Here is a 10,627-nt window from a genome sequence, read left to right on the forward strand (position 1 = left end):
TTTCAATTTCCCCTAGGGCCTATAGTTTTACCTACCGTGTGGTTTTTGACAATATGTGAAATATTAGGCATGAATTCCCTTTTGTAAATTGGCTCTCAAATCCAATAGTATTACAGTTGGTTAGCCCTATAACAGTTGTGACATTATTTCACAAATGAGCACAAAGCCTAGCAGGTTAAGTTTAAAAAGTATTTTAAAGTAATGAACAAGGTGTGACATGATGCAAGAATAGGCACATGTGAATTGACAAAAAGAGAAAGTCATGGAATAGACTCAAACAAATGCAATCAACATAAACACAAAGATAATATAATGAAGAAAGAGAAAACTTTGAAAAATTGCACTAGAGCAGTTGTTCATTAATATAAAAAATAAAAGGAAACACAAAATTCATATGTTCCATAATATCTCAAACTATAAACCTCCTAGAAGATAAGAAATGATAAAATTGCATGACTCAGATAATGGGATTTTAATCAGTACATCTATGAAGGGAAAATTTTGGCTTCAACATTAATAAAATTAGAAGTATCTGGTCTACAAAGATGCTATTAAAAAGATGAAAAGACAAGACACAAACTGGAAGAAGATATTTGTGGAACTCATAAGTATTAAAAGACTTGGATCCTACCTCTATGAAAAAATTTGAAGTTCATAAGAGAAAAACAGTTTAAATTATAAATGACCTGAGCAGAGATCTTATCAAAGAATATCTACTGACAGCAAATGAGCATATGGAAAGAAAGCCAACATAATATATCACTAAAAAATAAATGTAAATAACACAATCCTAGTACACACCTAATAGTATACTTAAAATCTTAGTAACTTAGTTGAGCACATCTTGACAAAGATTATTTAACAACAGAAAATCTCATTCAAAGTTGATGAGATTGAAAAATTCTACAGAGAGTTTGAAAAACAGTTTGTAAATTTTTTGTTATCCTAAACATAGTCTTCCCATATGATCTGGCAGTCATACTCCTGGGTATTTACACAATCATTTTGATACCTTAGGGCTATGCAAAACTTGCACATGAACTTGTGTAGCAGCTTCATTAATAAATGTGAAATGCTGAAAACAACTAAGATGTTCTCCAATAGCCTGCTGGATAAATGAATGGTGTTATAGCTAAGTGATGTGATATTACACAGTAGTCCATAGGAATTAGCTGTCAAGTGATGAGGAGACATAGATTTATCTAAAATGAATATTGATAGGTGAAAGAAGCCAACTGAAAAATGATACATACTGTATGACTCTATTTTTGTAGTATTGTAAAATAAACAAAAACTGAGAGATGGTAAACAGATTAATGGCTGTCATTGGTTCAAAATGGGCTTTGAATGGGGGAAGCATGGGAAAAATTTCAGGGCATTAGAATTATTATTTCTATTTATCAGTGACTATATGGCAGTGTGTGTTAATTAAAATCCATAAAATTTCAACAGAATCAGCTTTAATGTACACAAATTTTAAAAATTATTTAGAGTCAGAGAAACTAAAGATAGTATAGTACAACAAAATTACATAAATGTATTAAAATACATTATACTACTTCTTGAAGAGATATATGTATACATATACATATTCTATGAGACATTCACCAGAGAAGACTGCTCACACATGGGTTTAAGCCAATAGAAAGTCTTTACTAGCCAGCCAGTGACTACACTGGGTGCAAGGTTTGTTTATTTGGAGGCTTTCCCAGAACTATATGGACTTTCCTGACTTTAGTTTTTGGCAGATGATGCTATCTATGTGCTGAGTTTTAAGTCTCAATGGCATTTCCTTAATGGAGTCAGTTTTACTGAGGTCTCAGGGCCTACTAAGATCTGGGGCCCTGTTACACACACACACACACACACACACACACACACACACACACACACACACGTATATATGATATATATATATATATATATATATATACATATATATATATATATATGTATATGCAATAGATCATGACTTTAGAAAGGGGACATTAAGAGGAACAATTATAACACCGTGGTATGATGGTTAATCTTTATTGTCAACTTGAAGAGATTTAGAATCAACATGGAAACAGATCCCTAGGCAAGTCTGTGTTACATTAGTTGAGGTGGGATGACCCACCCTAAACATGGGCAGCACCACTCTATTATCTGTGGTTCTAGAATGGATAACAAGGAGAGAGTAAGTGTTGTAGGCAGGGTTCTCTAGAGAAAAATATCTGATAGAATGAATTTCTCTCTCTCTCTCTCTCTCTTTCTCTCTCTCTCTCTCTCTCACACACACACACACACACACACACACACACAGGCACATACACACCCACACCCACACCCACACACACACACACACACACACACACACACACACACACACATACATACACACACAGTATTTATTAGAATTGGTTATGTTCTGACTATTCCAGCAATGGCTGCCTATGAATGGAAGGTAGTTGTTCAGTCCATGAGTCTGGATGTCTCAGCTGGTCTTCTGTATATGCCAGAATCCCAAAGACATAAACTCTAATACAGTGAAGGAATGGACTTACCAGTCAGAGTGAGAGAAAGCTGGTAAAGAGCATGTTCTTTATTTAGTTTATTTAGGCTGCCACCAGAAGGTATGGCCCAGATTTCAGGTGGATCTTTCCATCTCAAAAAATTGAGGATTTAGGTCATATCTTCAAACTTAAAATGATTCAATCAAGAGAAATCCCTCAGAGGTGTATTCAGCCCTTGGGGTTTAGTTAATTCCAGATGTAGTCAAGTTGACAACCAAGAAAACCATCCCAAGTCCACCCTTTATCAACTTGACACATGATTATATCTCCTTATATCATGCTTAATTTCCAAATGAAAACAATCATGTCACAATTACACCTATTATGACATATCTATTTTGAAACTGAACAATTAAGGAATGTGTGGACAGATGATAGGGTGTCATCTATATGATCATAATGGTGAGACAGACAAATTGTTGATTTTTGCTTCCACTGTGATTAATTCTAGATATTGCTCCCAATTTTCTTTTTAGGCTTCCTTTCCTGTAGATAATTGTGTTGTAGCCACTGTCATAACCCTAATACCTAACCTTAATAGTTCTGCACTCAAAAATTGATTGTGAAATATTTTAGTTTATGTAATGGAAACTGAATTCTCATCTCCTAGGAAGTACTTAGAAAACAGAAACAGGACAATTATGCAACTACAGTTGAAGTTATTTACTCAGTACTCTGTGGTAGAATGGCTATACCAAATGAAATAGTTTACATTACAACTTTAATGGAAACCCAACTAATTAGGACACTGAATTCTTTTTTTAATAAAGGAGGATTAAAAGGTGAAGAACTCAAGGAAATTTTTAGGGGGGTGGAACTACCCAGTACTGTAGTGTTATGGCAGACAGATGCAGTTGTCAAAACTCATGAAGTTATATACTGCAAAGATGAACTGTAATGAAAATGTAACCTGCATGCCTAGTTAAAGACCCAAAATGTAATACTAGTTTACTAAGTATAGCAAGTCTATAAAATAATACAATATAGAAAAAAGTGTGTCTAGTAGGATATATAGTCTTCATTATCTACAGGTTTATCTTGTATAAAAAACTTTTTTAATTTAACAAGCATTTGTAAAAAAAAGAAGTTAATGTCTCCTATTGAGAAAAAATAGAACCCTGAAATATGCAAAAGTATGGTAGCCAAGCTATCTATTTTTAGGCTCCAAAATATATGGTATCTTGATCATGTGCTTTGGAATAAAAGTACCTTGCCAAAACATTTGTTCTTATCTACATTGTTATATGATATTATGTCACAATATTCTTGTCATAAAAATCATATGAAAAAGCAACTATTTTTTTCCATGATGTAAGGAATAATTACATATATGTAAATCAATCTGCTGAGTTTAAATAATATTACTTTTATGTATATGAAGTCAGGGATGACTATTTGGTATTGGGTAACCAATTGGTGTGCTCTTCCCTGGAGAAGACTATTTTCCTGCTCTCAGCATTCCTTAGTTCCTTGTTGTTCTTTGTGAAGGGTTGAGGTATCCCATCCTGGGCTCTCCACTCTCAATCCATGTCTATGTCCATGTTAGCATGTCTATTGTTTTTGTCCATGTTTATCCCATGTTTGGATAGTCATGTTGGTGAGACTTTATGAGTGTAACCTTTGAAGTTACTAGGAGACACAGTTTCACAGCCAACTCCCTGGTCCTCTGGCTCTTATAAATTATCTGCCTCTGTGTTCTACAATTTTCCCTGCCTTAGGTGCCAGAGTTATTTTGTAGACTTAGATAGCCATTGGGATTGTGCTGTAAAACTCTGCATTTTGATTGATTTGGGTTTTCTCTAATGGTCTCCATATGTGGCAAAGAGTCATTTTCTTAATGAAGGGTGAAGTCTACAGTTATCTGTGAGTATAAGGGAAAAAATTGGAATGTATTATGATGGTTTAGTAAAATGATAGTTGTAGGTTTTTCTCCAAGATCCATAATTAAATTAGCAATTGGTAGTTCACTATGTTTCTAGTACCAGACATAATTTCCATGAGTGGGTCTCTTAAGTGTAGTTAAAGAGATGTTGGTTACCATCAAGTTATACATGCTGCTACTGCACCCTTATGGTTATCATGATATGTTGGTCATTGTTGTGGTTAATAAGCATCATATCTGTGTAGGAGTGTTGGTTGCTTCCTTCCTTTGGAAGTTTGCATGGCAATTTCTGGCATTATTAAAACTAGTATAAATCCTTTTGAAGTTGTTTTTTGGTTATAGGAGAAACTGAGTAACAGGAAAAAAGCCATAGGATAGTTTATATTGGGAAAATTAGAATAATTATAATATACTTTCATTTTCACTTTAGAACATCATGGCATCGCCACATTAACTGGTATTCCTGAGCAATATGAAATACTGGTGTTATTAAAATTCAAGGCAACCTTATAACTTTAAATATTTAATCATCTTAACAGTATCTAAAATAAAAAAAATACGTTTTATATTTAATATAATTTTCCCAAAACTTGTAATTCCCTGGATTTAAAAGTATATTTTTTTTAAACTTTGATCTCATTACTTTAATGGCTTTGCTGAATTCTAAGTAGGTCTTGGCATGAATTTTGTTTTCCTCTCTTAATTTCAATTTGAAGTAATAATACATATGAAAAATCTAAGACATAAATTGTAGAATCTGGTACCATTCCATGCCCATGTGTAAAATGATGCTGAGTTGAGCTGCTCACTTATTTTTTCTTTCATTTTTCTTTATTAAGAAAATTTCTACTCACTCCACATACTATCCACAGATCCCCCCTCCTCCCTCCTCCCACCCCCAGCCCTCTTTCCCAAGCCACCCTGCATCCCCACATCCCCCAAATCGAGGTCTCCCATGGGGAGTCAGCAGAGCCCAGTACACTGAGCCTAGTCCAAGCCCCTTCCCATTGCACCAAGGTTGTGCAAGGTGTCACACCACAGGCACCGGGTTCCAGAAGCTTGCCCATAGACCAGGGACAGATCCGGATCCCCCTGCCTAGGTTCCCCCCCCCCCAAACAATTTGAGCCAAACAACCGTCTTCCTATCCAGAGGGCCTAGTCCAGTCCCATGGGGGCTCCACAGCCACCAGTCCACAGTTCATGGGTTTCCACTAGTGTGGCCGGTCATCTCTGCACGTCCTCCCATCATGATCTCCACGTCCCTCGCCTGCAGTATCTCTCCTCTCTCTTATCAATTGGATTCCCGGGGCTCAGCCTGGTGCCTGGCCATGGATTTCTGTATCTGCCTCCGTCAGTCCCTGATAGTGCATATATTTTGTATGTGCTGGTATTACATGAGCGGGACAGGCACATTTCAAGGAGTCTTTTATTCTCTATGCTCAACTTTTTTAAGACAAATTTATTAGTAGACATAGTAGTAACATCAAGGATGCTTTATAGTGTCTCCTACTTTCATATTATAATTCTACAAGTAGTTTTGATACTGGGAAGCAAAATATTGAATTGAAAAAAATATATTTATCAAATAATGAAATGTAGATACCTTTAACATACCCCTTGGTGGGCCTTGAGTGTGATCATGTGGAGACACTTTTCAGGTAGGGCTAGGACTCTGTAATTTCACTGTCCTGTCTTTTAGTTCACCCTGATAAGCAGAAAATTCTGAACACTATCAAATTATGTTGATGTTATTGTGTTGGAATCTGTTCATCTCCTGGGACAGTCCTGAGATCAATTTGAGCTTGTTTCTTCAGTTAATTGGAACAAAGCATTAATTGCTCATGGAGCTAATGTTACTATGTTTCTTTCAAACACTGCTTGTCATAAGAAGAGGAAAATGTCTGTTCCAGGTAAAACTGCAATTTTGATTTCTGGCACCACTGTTCTTTTAGATATAGGGGGTATGAAGTAAATAGACAACAAACCCTGTCTTTGAATGAATTGAAACATCTATAGACATAAGACTGATCTGAGAGAAAATAATTGAGATTATATTCCTTTACTAGTCAATAAGAAACAACAGAATCCTGAAACTGGAGTTACCCATTTGAAAGGCCAAAAATAAGATGAGTTAAGTGCCTTTGGCACAAATTTTAATGAGGTAATCATTCTCAGACCTATGCATTCTTAAAAGAGTTAGTTCTTCCTTAACGTCTTATTTGTTAGGAACATGATACACTATTGTGTCCTAATCCTGGAACTATTCAGTTGCTATGCATAAACACACAATACAGATGCTATGAATTTGGATAAAGGTCAAATTAAAATTCTTGCTTATTTATGGAACATGAAAACAGTGTTTAAATACTATCTTAATGTATGATTCTATAAAAACTTAAACATTCAGAATTAAAGTAATAAAGTAAAAATTGTAATAGAATCAGACATATATATTTTCTAAAGGTCTTGAAATTGTTTTGTTAGTACTGTTGTGTTATGTCAATTATCATGCATCAATATAGATAGTTTTGCCTAGAATCAGTAAAATTACATGTTACGAAGCCCATTATGTACCCCAGTATCTGGAATTCAGAGCTGAGGGTTTCCCTAGAGCTGAAAAAGAATACCTACTGAAACACACACACAGAGAGAGAGAGAGAGAGAGAGAGAGAGAGAGAGAGAGAGAGAGAGAGAGAGAGAGAGACAGAGAGACAGAGAGAGAGAGAGAGACAGAGAGACAGAGAGAGACAGAGAGAGAGGAGAGAGAGAGAGGGAGGAGGAGGAGAGAGAGAGTGATATAAATATTGCGTGCATTTACTTTAACTAGATAACTTTAGAGAATTCAACTTCTTTTAGTCCTAGATTCCTCATTTGAAAAATGACTAACATCAATACCAGAAGTGTATTTGTGAACTGAGAAGACATGTAAAGCAACTATGATGTCTGCTTTATATCTCAAGTTTACTGTCATGTCCTCTTTAAAAGTTCTTGTGCAATGAGATGTTTTTCAGGGTGATTTTCACCACTTACCTTTTAATAGTAAGGGGAGAATTGGTCCTCTGGAAAGGAAATGATATATCAATTGCAGGTCCAGGGAGAGGTCACTTTTTATTTTTCACAGTACTCTATTATAGACTGTGCTAAGGTAGCACAAATGCTTCTTATGATAGTTTTCTTTGAAATAAACATGATTCATTAATTTTGATTGGCATTAAACTGCAAACAGAATACATTTCATAGCTTCTACTGTCAGGTTAAGAGTGGTCATTATTGATTGGTGCTGCATATTCCCCTTATACATCATATACTTTTCCATAAAGACCTCAACATAAAATTTTGAGTTTGATGATTCTATTGATTTCACACCACTGGCTGGTTTATGGTTCTAATTTTGGTTACCTTTGTGACTTTGTAGACGTTACAACCTTTTATACTCTCTGATTGGAGTGCAATATGTGTTTGCAATGATAGCAAATTGCAGCAGTGTATGCTATTGATTTTAGTTAATGAAAAACTTGTTATTCTCTTCTTTTAATGGGCTATTGCCAGGATTTTATAATGGTAGGCCTCTTCTTTATGAAGATTCCCGGTACTCTGAAGCATTCTCAAAGCTCATAAGTTATAGTGAAAATACTGAAAAAAATGTCAATACTATCCCAGGGACGTGATTATAAACTAAGCTGGTTTGGCAGTAATAACACTGGGAAAACAGACTGAATTTTTATTAATAAACAGTTTGCTTGCAGCTTGTGTTCTGTTCTTTATTTGCTTTTTCAATTTCTAAGTGTATGGTAAACAATTAGTTTAAGTAATTTAATTGCAATATAGTGTTAATCTTGTTTACTGCAATTAAATTTAGGTAAAGGGACAAACTGAAGTAACTCTCCCCTTCATCCACAGCAAAGCTTTCTGGAGCGATAGGTTCTCATGTACAACTCTTTTATAGAAATAGTAAATGAAACTTCCAGGAATCAATGATTTATGTATTAAATATATAATCATACAACATATTGAATAATACAATTATATCTCATGTCACCTCATTCTGCCTTCCCTAGCACATTAATTATCACTTTGTCTAGCATATCCATACTATACACTTTACCCACTCATTAGTCATTTAGAAGCTATTTCAGGTATCAGATTGACCGTTAAGATCTTACAGGACTTATGCTGAGTAACCATTGCTGCATTACAATTCCTACAGCATTCATTTCACCTTATTATTCATATTGTCTCAAATTAAGAATCATGTTGAAGTATAATAAGATATTTTTGGCCGGGCGGTGGTGGCACACGCCTTTAATCCCAGCACTTGGGAGGCAGAGCCAGGTGGATCTCTGTGAGTTCGAGGCCAGCCTGGTCTACAGAGCGAGATCCAGGAAAGGCGCAAAGCTACACAGAGAAACCCTGTCTCGAAAAACCAAAAAAAAAAAAAAAAAAGATATTTTTACAGAGACCACATTTAAAATATTTTTATGATAGTGTGTACATTAGTAACTTTTCTCATTGTGACAAAATGCCTGAGAACATAAGTTAAGGAAGGAGGGGTTTGTTTTGGCTCACAGGTAAAGGGTAGAGTCCTTCACAGCAGAGAAATCAAAGACACAAAGATTTAATTCAACTGATCACTTGACATCCGCAGTTGAGAAGCAAAAAGAAATGAATGAAACTGTTTGAGTTACTTTTTCTTTTTTATTCAGTCTAGAACTACTGATAATGGCATGGTGCTGCCCATGTTTAGGGTGGGTCATCCCACCTAATACAGACAAAACCGTCTAAGGATCTGTTTCATGCTGATTCTAAATCACCTCAAGTTGACAGTCAAGATTAACCATCATACCATGCTGTTATAATTGTTCCTCTCAATGTTTCCCTTTCTAAAGTCATGATCTACTGTATACTATATACGTATATACATATATTATATGTGTGTGACTTAATATATATGCATTTAATTATAAGAATTAAAATATATTTTCATGTGTGAAAATGAAAATCTAGAATCCCTGCCTGGTCTACAGAGCAAGATCCAGGACAGGCACCAAAACTACACAGAGAAACCTTGTCTCAAAAACAAAACAAAACAAAAAAATGTTCCTTGATTTTAGTCATTGTGAAAGGGATAACATGGAGGGTTAAAGTAGTTAAATTTGCATTTCCATTATGGTGGAACATGGAAACATGCTGATCATTTAAAAAATATTTATAGGCTATTGTTTTTCTTCTTTTGAGAATTAGCATATGGAAATCACCAAGTGTAATACAACATGCACATAAATGAAAGTTAGGTATCACATGCCCATTTCAAAAGATTAAAAAAAAATCATTTAGCAAAGTTCATTTTAATAGTCCTTAATTAGTAACAGAAGGGATATTTGGAAAAATAGTAAAATAGTATAAACTCTCTCTCCATATATACGTATATAAATGAATATAAATGAAACCTATAAATTTGGGAAAATCAGTGCTTCCAATAAAATACAGAATGAAACAGGTGATTATTCTCCACATTCTTTTTCAATATAGTGCTCAAAGTCTTACCTAGAGCATAAAGACAAGAAAAAGAAATAAAAGAGATATAAACAGGGAAGGAAAGAGTTAAAATATCCCCATTTGAAGATAAATTGTTTCTATAATTAAAAGACACTAAGGACTCTACCAGAATACTCTTAGATCTCATAAATGTTTTTAGCAAAGTAATAAAAAAACTTACTAGCCCTTTTAAATATCAATGTCAAGAAAGAAGCTTTCTACAATCAACACATTTTCTTACAAAATTCAAACGCCATTATTCATGGAACTATAAAATAAATTTGAAGATTTATTTGTAAAAACAAAAGACAGAATGCCAAATCAATCCTAAGGAGAAAGTACAATGCTGTAGATATCACAGTACCTAATCTCAACTTATATGACAGAGCCAGAGTCACAAAGCAGCCCAGTAGACATGCAGATTAATGGAACACAACAGAATACAAAGAAACATGCCTATGAAGCTGCAGCCATTAGTTTCCATTACTGTTCCATTACTGTGAAGAGATACCATAACCAAGGCTTATGAAAAAAAAAACCAAAAAACAAAACAAAACAAAAAACAAAAAAATCTTAAATTGGGTTCTTGCTTACAATTTCAAAGTTTTAGAAGGTTAGTCCATTATTATCATGGAAGGAAGCATGCCAGCAGGCA

Source organism: Peromyscus eremicus, chromosome X (assembly GCF_949786415.1).
Source record: "Peromyscus eremicus chromosome X, PerEre_H2_v1, whole genome shotgun sequence".
In the NCBI taxonomy this organism is placed as follows: domain Eukaryota; kingdom Metazoa; phylum Chordata; class Mammalia; order Rodentia; family Cricetidae; genus Peromyscus; species Peromyscus eremicus.